Genomic DNA, 17,739 nt, shown 5'->3' on the forward strand with positions numbered 1-17,739 from the left:
GGGCCGCGGTACCCAAAAAAAAAAAAAAAAGAAAGAAAAAAAAAAAAGTTCTTTGTGTTGTGGCTTTGGGCATGTGTGTGTGTGTGTGTGTGTGTGTGTGTGTGTGTTTTGTGTGTGTGTCTGTGTAGAACTGTGATATACACGGTGATACAGAAGTACCTGTTCCCATTTGTAATTCCAAAACGGCTTCCAGGTGCCACAGGCTGTTTACAAGGGAATTGAAATACATTTGACCAAAACCTTATTTTGCTCTCGAAAAAGTGTGCTAATTGTATAGAGCCAAAGGCAGTAGGAACATCGTAATTTCAAAATACACATTACAGCAATTAAAAAAAACTATGGAACCCTACTGTAAATTAAAGCGCCCATGAAGAGTGTCAGGTGTGTACAGTTACGCCACTTCATATAATTCTTTATGAGCTAGCTCACGTCCCAAACTCTTATCTCTTATTTTGCTGTGAACTGCAGAAACAAAAAAAGACTCCTTGGTCATATATTGCTTCAGCTCTCAGCTGTGTTTGTATTCCTTGGAGACCTTGACTTTCTCAGAATAGCTTCCTAGAAGTAAAAAGTGATGAAAAGGCCTAGTGTCTACAGATCCAGCGAGACAGAGATACAGTCAGAAAAGTGCTCCATGTAAGTTCTAAACATCTAGCTTTGTGGGCTCTCTTACCTTGTCTCCTCCTTCTCTCTACCCTGCTGAAATCTGTGTAATTAAGCCATAAAAGATGTCTGCCTTTTATTCCCAAAGCAACGCTTGATGGGATAAAAAGGAGCCTATTCCTATCTAGCTGATGACATCTGTTGTGTGTGTAACACTGTACTTCATTTGGAAGTTGATATCTTAAGGAGCCGGGAGGAGGAATTACAAGGGAGGTAGTCAGGATATTGCCAATTAGGACCAAGAACGTAAGGACTGATCTAAGGCCAGCACCCAGTGGTCAGGTGTCAGATGCAGGCAGTAGAGAATGTGCTTTTGAGAAGCTGGAGATAAATCCCCACGCAGCTGGCTTGGGCTTGCATTGGCATGTACATGGAATGCAGTCCTTGAAGATGTGGGGGAAGTGTCTGAGGCAGGATGCTGGATCAGGGCAGGGCTGGGTTCACAGGAAGCCTTTCTTCCCGGGCTACACAGGGGCTGGGAAATGGCCTCAGTACCATCTACTGTATGGAAGCCACTGACAAGTGTGCAATCTGGATTGCAGAGGAAGTCTAAAGAGACATTAAAGTGAGAAAGTTTGTTAGATCAGAACAACTGAAATTCTCCAGGGCCAATAACTGTGTTAATAACTTCGGGGGAATAGATACGCCACAGCAACACCACACCCACAATCACCACCCAGCATGGTGCCAGATGGACTCTTCTCTAGCTACACGAGGATATGTTGAATTCCTAACAATTTTTTAATTCTGATCCAGAGTGACAATCCCAGAAAAAAGTTAATAAACTAGTTGGTGCCCTGGAAAAGAAAGCTATATTAAAGCCATGGACAAGGGAGAAGGAAAACCTCTGTTCGTGGCCAGGCGGGAGAAAGGTTCTTATAAACATATAAATGCTTGAGAAGTCACAGACTCCTAGAGCAGGAAGGGTCTTAGTTATTGACTGAACTAACATTTGCTTTTATTCTTATTACAGATAAGGAAATTGAAGTCTTGAGGAATTATTTTCCCAAATCACACATCTACCTGGCAAAGCGAAGACTAGACTACATTTCTTTGCTTATGTCTTGAACTTCTCTTTAATTTGGAAACCTCCAATGAAGCAGAACACTTAATAAAAGTTAATTAGGAACAGGTACAGCTGAGGCCTCCTCGTGCCTGGTTAGTTAAAGGTAACTAAACATACAGTCTGATTCAAAGGGACAAACATATTCTTGTATGTCCTGAGAAGATGAACCTCTAGATATGGAAACCTCACACCCTCAAGGCAAAGAACTTCAAGGTAGTCCAAGACTATTAAGTCAACCAATCAAGGAACATAACTAAAGAAAATCACTTGCTCACTCTGATGTTAATTTCGAACTATGAATTTTTTGAAAAGCAATGAAGAGTTTTGAGATATAGTTACCAATACTAATCAAAAGTAATCAGAAGAACCAGACTATCAAGGGAAGATAAGAGATCTTCCCTCACCACATTTCTAACAGAAATACATGGCCATCATTAAAGATACTCTGCAGAACCGATTCAAGAAAGACCCCAGGTGGTTAAAAACTGAAATTTCCTTATAAAGTCAGTTCCTTGTCATGGAATGGGTTCCGTGGCTTGGAGTGAAAACCACCAGCAAAGCTCCATTAAGAAAACCCTCCCTATGCCTCAAGAAGCAATTTGATAAAATACAAGATAAGTGTTCATTACCAATCTGGGCATCTAAGGAGCAGATGACAGAAGCCAAACAGCAGATTTAGGTAGATTCCCAGCCTCATCCCCAAAGCAAGGCACTGACAGCAAAGCCTCGGAAGTCACTGCTTTTTCGTGTCCTCCTCCCATCACACACACATTTTCCTCTTAAATCTCCTAGCTGCAAATGTTAGTCAGTGAAGTCAATTTTACCCTTTTCATACCCACAAACTCAGTCTTGGGTTGCCCATTTTGTGATTATCATCATTGATGAAAGACCCCAATGGCATTAGAAAACCCTGAAATAACGCAGCTGATATATACCTGGCAGGTAATTGCCCTAATTACTGGAAGAGGTGGATATCTAATCTATTTTTAAAAATCTGAGCAGACGGCACTTCACCCATATGCTACTTCTTTCTCCTCCCCGCCGCTCCCCCAACCTGCCCAACAATTCCTGTTAGTTCACTGGAGCGTTTCAGACAAGAAAGCAAAAAGGATTACATGCGGTAATATAATGTGGCCTTTCTTACACAGCTTCTCTCTGCAATCCCAGAGCTGTCATTAGCAGCTTCAAGGCAACATGCTTACTATTATTTAAGATTAGGCTGAAATCTTGGTTAGAAGTGGATGTACTGATTCATTTGTTGAATAAATATTTATTGAAGTACTCTACTAAATACCAGGTAAAGTGATAAAATAAAAAAGAAACAGCTAGTAAGAAACAGTTTTTTACAGGTCATTATAAGAGCTTTCAGCCGTAGTAATAAGGTAGAGGAGGAAAGAAGAAACATTTTAGGAGGAACCCCATATCCAAACACTGCAGCAGAAAAACAAGTATTGATTATTTTCTTACAAACTATAGAGTATAAACAAGCTGCCTACTGATGTCTGATCAAAGTGAAGGCTATGATTATCTTGGTTGTAGTGTTTTAAACTTTCATGTAGGGGAGAAGGATATTTATGGACTCACTAATTGGTTTGCAGTCAAATAATTCTACTGAGGGAAAAAAAAAAGTATTCTTGTAAGAACATTGAGACATAATATGGATAATGCAAAACCTACATTTAATCTTGGCCAATTCCATTGTCTTGTATTTTATGTAGATGTCAAAAATATCAATGAGAAGAAAAAGGTTCACAAATGCAACCCAGAGAATTGCCCTACTTTTCCTACTTGCCAGTTTTCAAAATAATAGATTTTTCTTCTCATCTCCAGAACACTGACCAATTTTCTCTAACAATATCTCCCTGTTAGGAAGAGTCAAAGGAAAGAATAGAAAGTTCATCTCTTAATTAAGTTCTTCCCTCATAAAATCACTTATTATGGAAGGTGTTATGCAGCTATAATAAAGACCCCACATTTTTCTCCAGAAATTAAGCTGAGAAGGGCTGGATTGCATGAAGAGAAGAAATAAAATTTCCTGAGAAGAACAGCTTATTCAGAACGAGGTAGGTGAAGTCCCCAAGTCAAGGAACAAGTTGATTCAAAGTGGTTTTTCAAGAAATCCTGAAGGTGATCTAAATTCACATTTCATTTTGTCTTGACAGGAGACCTAGCTTAGGAATAGAACATGATGGGTTCTTACGATACATCTTAACTTCTTACTTCATTTACTATTGTTAAAATACTTTTGTTTCTAATATCATGGCTTACAATAACTCAAAAGGCCCCAATTACTTATTTATTGCTTGGTAAGGCATCACACTCTAACAGACATTTGATGCCCAGCCTCTTCCTTAGAAAAGGGGGCAAAGGAACCCTTGATGTACCCCAGGTTGCTTACAGCATTTTGCTGGAGATTTGAGGCAAATGGAAAGAAATGCTTTTGTCCTAATCAGGCACGACAGCCATGAAATTCTGTGTGCAAAGTGAACATCAAACTGATATTATTTTTACTGCCCAAAATGCATTATCTGGAAGATTGAATAAATACAAAATAATATTTTATTTGTTATGGTTCCAGCTACCGAAAGGAGAAATCTAATAGAATAAATATGTAGCTACCCATTTATACACATTTGGGAATGGATAAATGACCCCATCTTCAGTTTGAAGAAAAATGAAGAATAACCTTTCAAAACTAAAGTAAATAATCTCTTTTAACTTTGCTTATCGGAATTTCAAATATCAAGACATTTCTAATTTGCGCTAACAATGATATACACCAAAGAACCAGAGAGAAAGTACTTACTACACTGTCACTTGAAGGTTTTGCTTTGATAACTTTGAAAGGTAGGAGACAAACCAAGTGAATTTTCTTCACTTGGGCCAGAATGTGTTTATCAAACCCAACCAAACCTAAACTCATGCAAACCAATGAATTTTATGGTGCTCACCAAGCACATATTTTCAGTGGGTGATTGGTGAATATTTGTGAACATGTTAGTTCTCAAACTTGAGCTACTATTATTTGGAAATTAAGGCCAGTATTGATGACCAATCTCCAGAAAGTTTACTAATAGACAGACCAAGTCATTGGGCTGTCATGGACTTGCACTGAAATTACAAACAAACCCTTCTCGATTTAGTCAGGAATTGTTCCATTTGACTGTGACTAGATTTCCCAAACTGCGTCTGTCAATCAAAATTAAGAAGATATATAATAACTTTAATTTCTTTCTAAATCTAGAGCCAGGATAAAACTCCAAGTCATTATTAACTAGTACTCTACCAAGAATACAGACAGACCTCAATTAGTCAATTTATCTCTTCTTAATCATTCCCTGTGTCAAAACAGCCTGCCTGCCACTCATAAAGTCATTAGCTGAGGAGAAAAGTAGATTTGATTTTGATTGAGAGTAGAAGAGATGGTAGGCTGTTTATAAAAGAACACTTGCCAAGTGACTTTAAAAAAAGGAAAAACTCTGTTTTATTGTCCTCAATTGAGGAATCTCTCAATTTTTGATGAGTTGGGGTGGGGGGTGGATGAGGATACAACTCAGTCACTCTGGTTTCCAAGATTTAAAATTTCTCTCTATAGTGAAACAACGCAAACCAAAAATAGAGCTTCTCCACCTCTTTAGAGGAAACTTTGGTGGTGAGGGCAGGAAAGGAAAAGTAATTCAGTGAACCATTTGTAACACATTAATACTAATTCCTTCATGGTGTTGTGGTTAGAAAGAGATGAAATAACACAAAGAATTCAGGAAAATCTATGACAATAGAATTAGAAGGTTAATTTCACCTCTCACTGCCCTCTGTTTGCTATCTAAAGCTGAAACCCCCTTGTTTCATTCCCCTCCTCACACCTTTTACTTATTCCTCTTTCTAAATTAGTTTTAACTTTGAATAGAATTTAATTGGGGGTGAGAATTAAAATAAGGTTGGCAGTTCCTCAAACTGTTTCTTCAAGTGTAATGAAATATTTAACAATGATCATCTTGTGAACTGTGCTGCCTTCTCATTATTAGGCTTGAAGCCGTCTTATTTTCTTGTTCCATTCTCCTCCATACTCAAAAGGTCCCCAAAGAACCACCTTCCGAAGAATAAGAACAATGGTCCCATTAGTTTGTCATAAAAACAAAATGATACATGTGCTTAATAACACGGAATGTGATCCATAAAAGTCTGACTTCTCATTTGGGATGATTCTTGGAAATGCAGGCCAAAGAAATCAGATGAGAGTTGAGAACTGAAGATAAAAGTTAGAGAGTCCATTTTGCAAATGTATAAAATCCTCAAAGTCAGGGGAGGAGAAATAGAGTTACTCATAGGTCATCACGTGAACCTGAAATAATGTTATTCATTGTAGGACAATGACAGTCACATCATTAATCCAAAATATTCAGGACTTTCCCACAAGGAGATTAAGTAGACAGAATCAAGTTATTTTCGCTAGGTAAAGGTAAGGCAAAGGTATGGCAGACAGTTGAACAGTTCTAGTTTTTCCATATTTCCAAGCAGATAAATTAGTAGCTTACTAATAATAGAAAGAGAAGAAATCACTAGTAATGACCTACTGAAAATAGCAAGTGGTGATAGTTGTGGAATTGCAGATGCAATTGGAAATTTTAAATTTCACCTTATTTGACCAGTGATAGATTACTTTATCTAGACTAAGGAAACATTTTGAAAGACCCTTTTCCCAATCAACAGAAAAGAATCATCATGGAGAAAATATAATATTTTCCCAGTTTAACATTTTTTTTAATGATAGAGAATGGGAGCAGTAGCTGAAAGTGTTAAGATATATAAGTATATTTAGTTTAAGTCAAAATTACATTTAAAAAAAATGAAAACTGATACATTACTGATACTCTCCTAAATAAAACTGGTTAGTGCAGAGTTTTTAGTTTTCTTTCTAAATGAATTCCCAGGATATCCATGCAAGCATTATTTATCATGGCAAAATATCAGACACAAAGTAAATGTCTAATAATAAGGATGTAGATAAAAAATATAGCACAAGAGATTATCTGTCCACCCCTAGGACTGTGTACTTCAGAATCATTATTACTAAAATTGAAATGATTTCTATCAGTGAAGGAACAGGTATGTCTGACTTCAGAGACCAAGAGGTACAAGAAGTTTTCACTAAATGTGATCCAAATAACGTATGCATCACCATCACTTGTTGTGTTTTTGAAAAATGCAGATTCCCCAGAACTGCTGAATCAGAAACCTCAGCATGTGATCAAGAAATCTGCATTTTCCAGAAGCTGACCATGCCATTCTTTAAAATCTGATCATCAGGGCAGCACCAAGTTCAGGATGTTAGTAGAGGTTCTTGGACATCTTAAAGGATTCTGAGATGGTCCAAGGAACTCCATATTCATCCAAGCATTTAGGACAGCATTCGTAAAGTCAAGCACCAGAGGGGCCAGACAGCATTTTAAAATAGAAATGGGGAGAAACGGGGCTATTGCAGACAGAAGACAGTCTTCCCTGTCTAAAAGCAGTAGCAGCTACTCACTTTCACTTGATTATTCTCCCACAAGAATGTAGGCCACTTTGTCAGATATTCTGAATTTTTTTCTTGTCTTTTACATGGTAGAGATCCTGATGTTTATGTGAAACATTCTGATTTTTAAATGTTGACAACTAATTTAAAATGCTTTAAATGTGCAATCAGCCGCTATATAAGCAGGCAAAACATTTGCAACATCTGATTCTGGTTAACCATCTGAAAAATATTATAGAATGGTCTTCTCTGCCACATATATAATTTCACCTCCGTCTATGGTTTACATATATAAAGCACAGATAGAACAGTCCTTTCTCTACACTATCAGTGCGGTATGTAGGTACTTTGTAAGAGTTAAACATACAGCACTGGACCTATCTAAAATGAATTATGGTCTAAACAACAAGTAAGATTACACTCTATGACAGTGACCAAATTAACTATAAGTTTCAGAGAAGAGCATGGTCGGCATGGGATAGGAAGATTATAGCGGGTTTCCTAGAGAAGGGAGTATTTAAAGTAGACCATGAAAGGTGATTGTGCTTAAGAAAAAAAGAATTTTAAGTAACTTTATTAAGACTGTAAAACTCCTTTCTGTTAGAAATCTTATCAGGCCAGTTAATACATACCTTTTAGTGACACAAGCATTTTAAAAAACTTAGAAATACTGAAAACTTCAAAAAAAGAAAAAACTCAGGATGGATTGGATTTAAAAGGCATTAAGGCATTAAGGTATGACCAGGGCTGACTGAACAAAATCAAGAAGGTGAGAATGAACATAAAATTAAGCCCAAGCACAGAGCCTACAAAGAATAAAGTAGCAGGTCACTGGAAATGTTAACTAAGACTGTTTGCTGCTCTCAACTATCATCCTATCCTTGTGATAGAGTCCATGAAGAAAATAAGAAAAAAAAAATATGACAAGTGTATTTTGTTTTCTTCTTCATAGGCCTGATAATGATTAATATCATCCAATGTTAGGTTGAGGACTAAACCAAAGAATATGAGCAGGGAAGAGAAGAAACTAAGAAAAAGAGATAAATATAGATAGGTAGCTAGCTAGCTAGCTAGGCAGACAGATAGCAAGGCGGGGGGTGAGAGGGACGGAGGGAGGAAGGAAAGAGAGAAAATATTAATCCATCATGGGAAGAAGTAAGAGGAGAATTATCAACAAACATGTAAAGGGTCATGGGTAAAAGCAACATTGACCAGTTCATCTCATTAGTGGGTACAGTTCAGAATGCAATGTACTTAAGCACAGTGGGGAGAATTTAGTTTAAATAATATGAAAGAACTTTTTAGCTATATGAGGACACTCCATGAGCAATGGATCATGCTCTCAAGGGAATTTAGAGACACTCTTGGCTGAAAGACACTAATTTATTATGGGTTGATTTAAGTATAATTAAAATCAACCCAGATACCAAACAAGGGAGAGGCTATGTAACTTTTAGAAATCCATTTATTACCTAAGGACAGAGACAGCAGCAAATGTGCAAATGCTCTGCAGCTAGATTAGTCTTCCTTTAAAAAGCTCCCACTCATCATCTCACTCTATTGCAAAAATAACTTTAAATGACTCTACACAATCCATCCAAAGTTGTAAGTCAGATATGTAACAGTTTGGCTCTATCCTGCTGTTTCAACCATTTTCCCACTCCTCCTAGACACAGGCCACCAGCTCTCATTAGACTGATCTACTTCCTGTTTTCTAAAGCTTTCAGGACGGTTGCCAGGCTCCAACCCCATGTCCACCCAAGCTCAAATACCTTAAACCCTTCTCTTTGTCAATCTCAATGCTTTTCATCCTTCAGGGCCAAGTTCCTCCTAGAACCCTAGATTCCAGACTAGTAATTTCTTCTTCTCAGGACTTGAACAGCAACTGCTGTCCACCTTCTTCATATAGCACTCACATGTGATTTCTCTTACATCATTCTATTTTATTATCAAATAATGATTGAGTTATCATGTCTCAGCTTCTTATCTAGACTACAGTGTCTTTATTGATGACCATCAATGCTTACACTTTAGGGTCCATGGTGTTTTGCTCAGAGTACATGCTTGGTGATTTTTTAATGGATTTACTGATAACCTTCAAATCATTTCAAAGCTCTATAGAATCCATACTAATTCTAACAAGACTGCAATAGAATCCTACAAAAATATTTTAACGTTCTTTAAAACTATGGCTATACTTTTTTTCTCATCTTCCATTTTCATCCTTAGGAGAGATTTCCAAAGCAAAACTTTGGCCTCTGAAAGCTACTGATATAATCTTCATTCCTTCAGTGAGAAATCAATTATTCCCTATCATTTCCCCTTCAGGGCAATTGTAGCAGAATTATCTTTCTAATTATAGCCATATGGATTTTGGAGGTTGATGAAGAGAGAGTTTTGGGATCTGCAAAATACTCTTCCTTTCTGCTCTTTTTAACTTAGTAGCAATGAGGGGACACTTAATCAACCAGTAAACTCTCTTCACATTTGTTGTTCTTTTCCCTTTAGTTTCAAGCCCTACCTAAGTCTTGCCCCTCTCTGCTGTCTCTCTATCTTTGCTCTCTGCTGTCTCTCTATCTTTGTTCCTTCATTTCATCATGAATGTCAATATTCATGGCCCATGTGAGTTTTCCTGACTGCCCCAGACAGCAGTCTGAAAGAGAAGCCAGAAAGCCAGGGGGAAGAGTGCCACACAAAAGCTCTGGTAGACACTGCCACCTACAGGGAGTATATGAGCACCGTCTTTAAGATCATCCCCATTTCATTCCATCTCATGTTTCACAAAGAGGAGGAAATCAGGCACATTTGAACTATATGGATAAGGAAGAAGCCAACTCCATCAAATTATAACCTTTGATTTAGAGTATGGAATAATTATATATGTATGTATGTGTGTGTGAGTGTGTATACATACACAATATATACATACTTATGTAAAATATGTAAATTACTCATTAAACTGGGCCAGTAAAAATTAATAGGGCTGTAAGATAGAAAATAAAAAGAATAATATCCGATTGTACCATTGATGACTTCTGTCCTTAGAAAAATAGTTTTTAAAAATGTTAGAAGACTTGTATACAGTTGTCCCTCGGTGTCTGCAGGGGATTGGTTCCAGAACCACCCCCATCCCAAGGTACGAAAATCTGAGGATGCTCCATTTCCTTATATAAAATGGCATAGTGCTTGCATAAAATCTATGCACATCCTCCATATACTTTACATCATCTCTAGGTTACTTATAATACTAAATACAATGTAAATGCTATGTAAGTAGCCCTAAGCACATGGCAAACTCAAGTTTTTTGGAAATTTCTGGAATTTGTTTTGAAATATTTTCTATTCATAGTTGGTTGAATCCACACAGGCAGAAGCTATGGATAATGGAGGGCTGACTGTACTTACTTTTGGTTCAACTCTGCAATTGAAAAGTTCAGGTAACACTGTATACAGTGTGATAGGACATATATCTATAGCCAAGATGTCTGGGGGTTGAAGGTTTTCTCCTCGAATGATATTTTAACTATTCGTTAAAGAAATATCATTGAAATTAATTACATAGACATTGCTTTCTTAAGTATGGGATGCGGAATATTTACTTGATAATTTAATACTATCATTACAAATATATGATATTCGGTAAGGGAATAAAAAAGTATAAAAGAACATACTTTGAGTATGTGCTGTGCAATAAATCATGATTAAAAAGAAAATTTATCTGGAAATAATTTCAAACTTATTGAAAAGATGCAAAAACAAACAAAAAAAACATCGCAAGGAATCCCCGTTATCTACTTCACCCAGATTCATATATTATTAACATTTCCCCTTATTTGTTTACTTGTTCTCTCTTTTTCTCTATTCTGCTCTGTCTCTCTAACTCTTTCTCCCTCTCCCTCTCTCTCTCTACACACAAACACAATTAGTTCCTCTTAACCACTGATAATAAATTATATATATCATGGCACTTTCCCTCTAAATAATTCAGTGTATTTCCTAATAAGGATATTCTCTTTCACAATCACAGTACAGTTATCAAGACAATGCAATACATTATTTGATCTAATCTACCATCTATATCTCCATTTTGTCAATTGATCCAGAAATGTCTTTCATACCATTTTTCCCCCTCCAGGACAAGATCTACTCTAGGAGAGCCATAATTTTTTAAAGTCCTTGAATCTGCTTTCTTGGGAGAAAAGAAAGAACAGTTTCTTTCCCTTTAGCTACTTAGGCTCTTAGCTATTACTTACTATTGCAGCCAAAAAGCCTGAATGTGGGCTGCTCCCATTCACCTCTTTTATTTGCTACTTCCTCTAACATATATTGGATAAGAAACAGGATAATAAAATACTTTGGAGTTATGGATGGGCTAAAATTAAATACCCAATATATGAGGGATTGAAGGCTTTTTCTATGACTAGAGAGCAGGTGAATTTTTTGTATGTATTTGACAGCTCAGGGGAATTTCTGTTTAACCCCTGGTACGTTATCTATGGTGCTAAGGATAGGAGAGGTCTTACTTAACATGCTCATAATGGAATTCTGTCAATAGTCTAGGGGACTACAAAATAGCTTAACGGAACTAAATGTAACACCTTCCCAGAACTGGTAAACACTTTTTGGAAAGTTGGAGGAATGATAAAATAGCGTCATGGAAAAACAATTGGTGAAATTGATAGTCAATAAGCATTAGGTAACTGAAAAGCTATTTCTTTATGTGTGTGTAAGAGGAGAGGGAAGAATATTAAAATGGCAACTATAAACATCATAATTAACCCCAAAAGTACTAATCACAATAGTACCTATACATTCCTATGCTGATATTTCAAACTGCTAAAACAACTTAGGAAAAAAAATATTGTAAGGCAGTTTGAGACAAGGTTTCAGACATATTATCTCTTGTACTGTGAAGTACATCACTACATTATGTCAATTTCCTTAAGTAAAGAAAATTTTCCAATCAGGTTTTTTTTTTTTTTTTCTATACTCATCCAATGCTTGGTCAGTCTATTGCAAAAATGAGATTTTCAATGGTAACTTAGTGCATTCAACAGTGCCTTAGGATTAAATCAGAAAGCCTATGCAAGGACAATAAAGAAAACTTCAATTGGCCAAAACACAAAGGACCAAAACTTCATTAATTGATTTTTTCCTAACTTTTATTTGTATTAAAAAATAAAGTGAAAAGTTCATTAGGAATATATTCCAACATATTTATATATTAAACATATATTCTATTTTCTTACAGCTTAACATCTATGCAATAGTTATCAGTGCAGAACGGAATTCCAAAGTTTTACAGTGCTCTAAATCCTCAAAAACAATGTGACAATATTTGCTAGAACAATAAGTACCAAACAGAAAGATTTAATTGTATATAATTTCCAACAATGCAAATATTTTTAAGTGGTTCCTTTCAATCTTTAATTAAATAAAATAGCATCTTTCCCCAAGCATTTTAGTTAAATTAGATTCCATTGTACCAAAATCTTTTGGATGAGATTTCTTAATGCAAATACCAAATGGAATATGCCCTTGAGGTGAAACAGATCCTAGATTATTATAACAGGAAAACATGTTCTAGGTCAGGTTAACAGAGAAATAAAGTATTTCTCTGAGCAAGTAAATTAGATGGCTTATCTGCTAATCAAAGTTTAGCCAGTATGGTTTTTAATGGTATTTCTCAGAATTCTATATGGCCAAGTACATTACTGCCCTCCACAAGTGGGACTTTTTTTCCCAGAGCTCATTTTATCATAGAACACTTGTTCTTAGAAAGTAGATTACATTTACCCAAGCTAGTGTCTCCTGGATGACAGTTAGAGACAGCTGATCTAACATAAAGGTTGGTTATTCCCCTTCCCCAAATAACTATATACACTAATAACACCTGGATTCTAATCCTTTACAATGTCATTACTGACATCATTAATAGAATTCTAGGTAGGAACCACGAAGGAGGTGCCTAGGGAGATGCTAGAAAGGATAGGCACCAAGATGAGATTCACTGAATTTCTAAAAGCCTTACTATGTTAGCATTCTTCCACATTATTCTAGCTTTTGAATTCTTACATTAAAACTCAATTTAATGGGGCTTCCCTGGTGGCGCAGTGGTTCAGAGTCTGCCTGCCAGTGCAGGGGACACAGGTTTGAGCCCTGGTCCGGGAAGATCCCACGTGCCACGGAGCAACTAAGACCGTGCGCCACAACTACTGAGCCTGCACTCTAGGGCCCCTGAACCACAACTACTGAAGCCCACGCACCTAAAACCCGTGCTCAGCAACAAAGAGAAGCCACCATAATGAGAAGCCCGCGCACTGCAACAGAGTAGCTCCCGCTCACTGCAACTAGAGAAAGCCCGCGCACAGCAACGAAGAGCCAACGCAGCCAAAAACAAATAAATAAATTAATCTATTAAAAAAAAACCTCAAATGTAACTAAAATTTGAAGATAAAAAGGGGTGCCTACAATTAAAAAAAAAATTCCCTTACTCAATTTGCAGTTAAAATTCATGTCAGAAAGATAACTAGCCTGCAAAAGACAGAGAGCTTGCTAAATGGAATAGTTTTGATATGGAAAATTCATCAGCTATGCATGTATAGCTCCTATTATTATATATCTAATATGTATATAGTATATTGATGATATACATAGTGATATCATTATTATACAATTGAAGTTGTATATTATTTTACGGTTATACATAGAGTTTGATAGCTTCTACCAGTAGAGTTAGCCATACAACACCTTCCTCTTTTGGTAAGACTTCACTGACCTCCCACACTGCAAAATGCTTCCCACACACTCTTCTGAAACTTAGTATTTTGTTTTTTCACCTTTTGGAAATCAGTCTTAAAATGCAAATACCAAAGGGAAAGAGGCACAATGTCTTAAACTCACACTAGAGTTAAAAAAAACCAAAACACTGAATGATATTCTTCTTGAATCAGGTTGTATTCATCCATCAAGAAGGGAACTGTAGTTGATCAAAACATATTTTTGATCGCATAATTTTGATGAGACCCTGCCGCCACCTCTATTGAATTCTCTCTATTATCAAGGTGTCTGAAATCTGCCTTTTGTGTGTGTGTGTATGTGTGTGTGTGTGTGTGTGTGTGTGTGTGTGTGTGTGTGTGTGACTCTCTTATCAAGGTGTCTGAAATCTGCCTTTTGTGTGTGTGTGTGTGTGTGTGTGTGTGTGTGTGGTACGCGGGCCTCTCACTGTTGTGGCCTCTCCCGTTGCGGAGCACAGGCTCCGGAGGCACAGGGTCAGCGGCCATGGCTCACGGGCCCAGCTGCTCCGCGGCATGTGGGATCTTCCCAGACCGGGGCACGAACCCGTGTCCCCTGCATCAGCAGGCAGGCTCTCAACCACTGTGCCACCAGGGAAGCCCCTGACCTTATTTTTAAGTAAACATTTGGGGGACTGGAGAGAACCTTGATTTTAATTACTCTGAATAAGCTTTCAGTAACAAAAGGAACAATTTTCCAGTTACAAAATGCAGCAATATTCCATTGGAAAGCGGGGGGGAAGGAGTAAATACTGTGTTCCTGACCAATAAACATATAAAAGGCTTTCCAGTCATTTGGAGGAAAGAATTCGATTCAGGAAATAAAATCAAAGAGAGAAAAGTGTCCTACTGTTTACTAAAAGAACTTTGAAATACAGAGCTGGCTCTGGTCCCATTACCATTTAAAAAAAATCTCCCTTTCTGACAGTTTTTAATTTAATATTACAAGTCAGAAATCTGGTTTAAATCAGAGGTCCTTTCAACTAGCCAGAGGTTCAGCTTTCAAATTCTGTAACAGCGTTGTGTCCTGATGTCGCTTGAAAAAAAAAAAAGTGTTGCAGACAGCAGAGATGTGTGGCAGGACAAGAAATAATGGGGAAAAAAAGGTAGGGAACAGTTTACACAATCAAGTTAACACAGGGAGTATCTTCTTGTAAAATAAAAATTGGGAACACTTACATTTATTGAGTTATATACAGTATGCTAAATACTTAAGACAGTAAGTCACTTGTTCCATTATAATTTTCTAAATGATTATTTTTCTGCTACCCAAGATTGCTGTGAAAATAAATGAGAAGAGATGTGGTCAATGAACAATGAGACTCTCAATTAAAGCTTAAAATATTGAGCAGGCCAATGCCTACTTGTGGGAGAGAAGTATTATTCCTTTTCTGATTGGTATTGTAATAAAGCTTTCTGATTCCTCATTGTGTATTCAACGTCTTTTTCATCATTAATTATTTTTCTCATGTGTACTTTGCCTTATCTCATTTCTCTGCATCATGAATCCCTGATAAGAGATTCTTTGTCATCCCTTATACTCCTCACCCTTCCTTTCCTTGCCTTCCTTTTCTCCACTGAGATCTCATCTAATACTCCATAGGAGTCACATTTTTCTGCCAATATCTTATCACGAGAACCTTTCTCCAAAAATGTCATAATCGGCAAAAATACAATTTTATTTTCTCTGAGTTGTCAAGATGTGCAGACATTTGAAGATTAAACATAGAATGGTTTCCTTCTAAAGTTACACTTTAGAATTACTTAGTATATCAGATATAGACAAAGTAATTTCATTTGATTTTTCCTAGGGATATTTAGAGTAATATATCTTTAGGATCTCTTTAGTAATGTATCTTTATCCAGAGAGTAATATATATTTAACTTAAACAAATAGAATGGGTTAGTGGTAAAAGGCAAATTTATCTCTAATGTCTCTTGGAAAAAGTGTGTGGAAGTGTAAACTAGAATATACTGAAAAAAAATAGAGATACACTGAACTCAAATCACCATTGTAGAAAGACTCATGCAAATTTTAAATTGGTTTGAATGCATGGAGTGGAGGGGGCAGTAGCTCCAAGAGCTAAAACAACATTTGTACAAATCAGTCAATAAATCCCTCAGCTTAACCAACCATGTGGCTTTCCCATCACCCTACAGACAAATACCACCTGGCATGCCAATGTTTTCCTTTGGTGAGGTATTTTACTATTCAGGGCTATCCTAATGTCAAACACACAGCACAGGGCTGGACACATTTTAGAATGAGTGAATGAATATATTAGTGAATGAAAGGATGTGAGGAAAAAATATCTAATTTTGCTATTTATATGGGCCTAAATCCCAAGAGTAACAGGGTGTCAAACAAAAGTAGCTGATTATATCTTGATTTTTACTTCTATTGCTTTTATATTTAGGTTAACAATAGTTTAAACAAACAAAACTTTTAGATAAAAGATATATATATTATACACATACATATAAGTATATATATGTATATATATGTGTGTGTGTGTGTGTGTGTGTGTATATATAAATGCCAATATATACAAACCAAGTTCTCTTTGAATAACCCTCTTTTGCTGATGCGTGTTCCAAAACCTTACCTCACCTGAAATTCTTCTCCTTGTGCTTTTCATCCATTGAAACTCTATCTCTGTACTTAAGTCAGTCTTCTGGACAGCCTTTTCCTAACCTTTGAATTTATTTCTCATTTGAATGTATTTAGCACTTATACACTCTATCATTCATTTCACTTATACTACTTTATAATGTGAACTTTTAAAATATGTTTAGTTCCTACATAAAGAATGTGCTAGGCAAAATTTTGTTAGTTCTATCTCATTTTGTTTCCCCTATGACATTCAGCACAGATGCTCTGGGTACTGTGAGTGGGTACTCTATAAATACTTACTAGATATTTCACATGAATGATAAAAAAAAACCTCTCACATCTGGGATCTTGAGGAGGTCAGAGTTTCAGCAAGCACTGCAGTTATCCAAATTTCGATTTATCAAGATTGCAATAATTGCACAAAGCTAAGAGGAAACTAGAGTGATGATGCATTCTTTCAAGGAAGTGCCTTAACAGACTCCCAGGAAAAGTTGACTGCAAACACATAGTGGACAAGCCACATGCCTTATTTGTATCTACAGCACCTACCCACATGGCTTTGCAAACAGTATTATAAATGAATGTTTGTTGAACAAATAAATGAATAATTAAACACTGAATACAAAAGGATTAATCAAATCCTTTTATGAATAGTTGATCCCCTCTTCTACCAGGTACAGAACTGGCAAAGTAGAAGCATCAGATAACACTTCTTAAGATTTCTGGATAACTGAAAATCCAAATAACAATACTTGAAAATAAAACATTTTAGTTAACTCTATATATAGGGCCTATTTCTGGATACCTGCAAACCTGGTGTAAAAGAGAGCTAAACAGGGCAACTGAACAACAGATGATATATGTGGCAAAGAGGTGATTTTTTGAGCTGTTAATATGATCAATGATGTGGTTGTATTATGAAATTACATATGGCAAAATAAAATTCTAACCTACGTTATCAACACCATCCTAGTCATACAAAATTCAGGATTCATCCACTCTACTTGTTAATTCTTACTCTCGAAAACTTCCTATATGACTGCATTCATTCTCTAACCCAGTTACAAAATAAGGGAAAAGTCATTCA

At 36.5% G+C, this 17,739-nt stretch overlaps 1 protein-coding gene across 21 annotated transcripts in view; it reads right to left on the reverse strand.

Annotated features, from left to right (window-relative positions):
- Positions 1–17,739, reverse strand: part of NRXN1 (neurexin 1) — a 1,113,124-nt gene that overhangs the window by 222,291 nt on the left and 873,094 nt on the right. The window lies entirely within an intron of this gene.

This window comes from Neophocaena asiaeorientalis, unplaced genomic scaffold (genome assembly GCF_003031525.2).
Source record: "Neophocaena asiaeorientalis asiaeorientalis breed wild unplaced genomic scaffold, Neophocaena_asiaeorientalis_V1.1 scaffold171, whole genome shotgun sequence".
NCBI classification, from domain to species: Eukaryota; Metazoa; Chordata; class Mammalia; order Artiodactyla; family Phocoenidae; genus Neophocaena; species Neophocaena asiaeorientalis.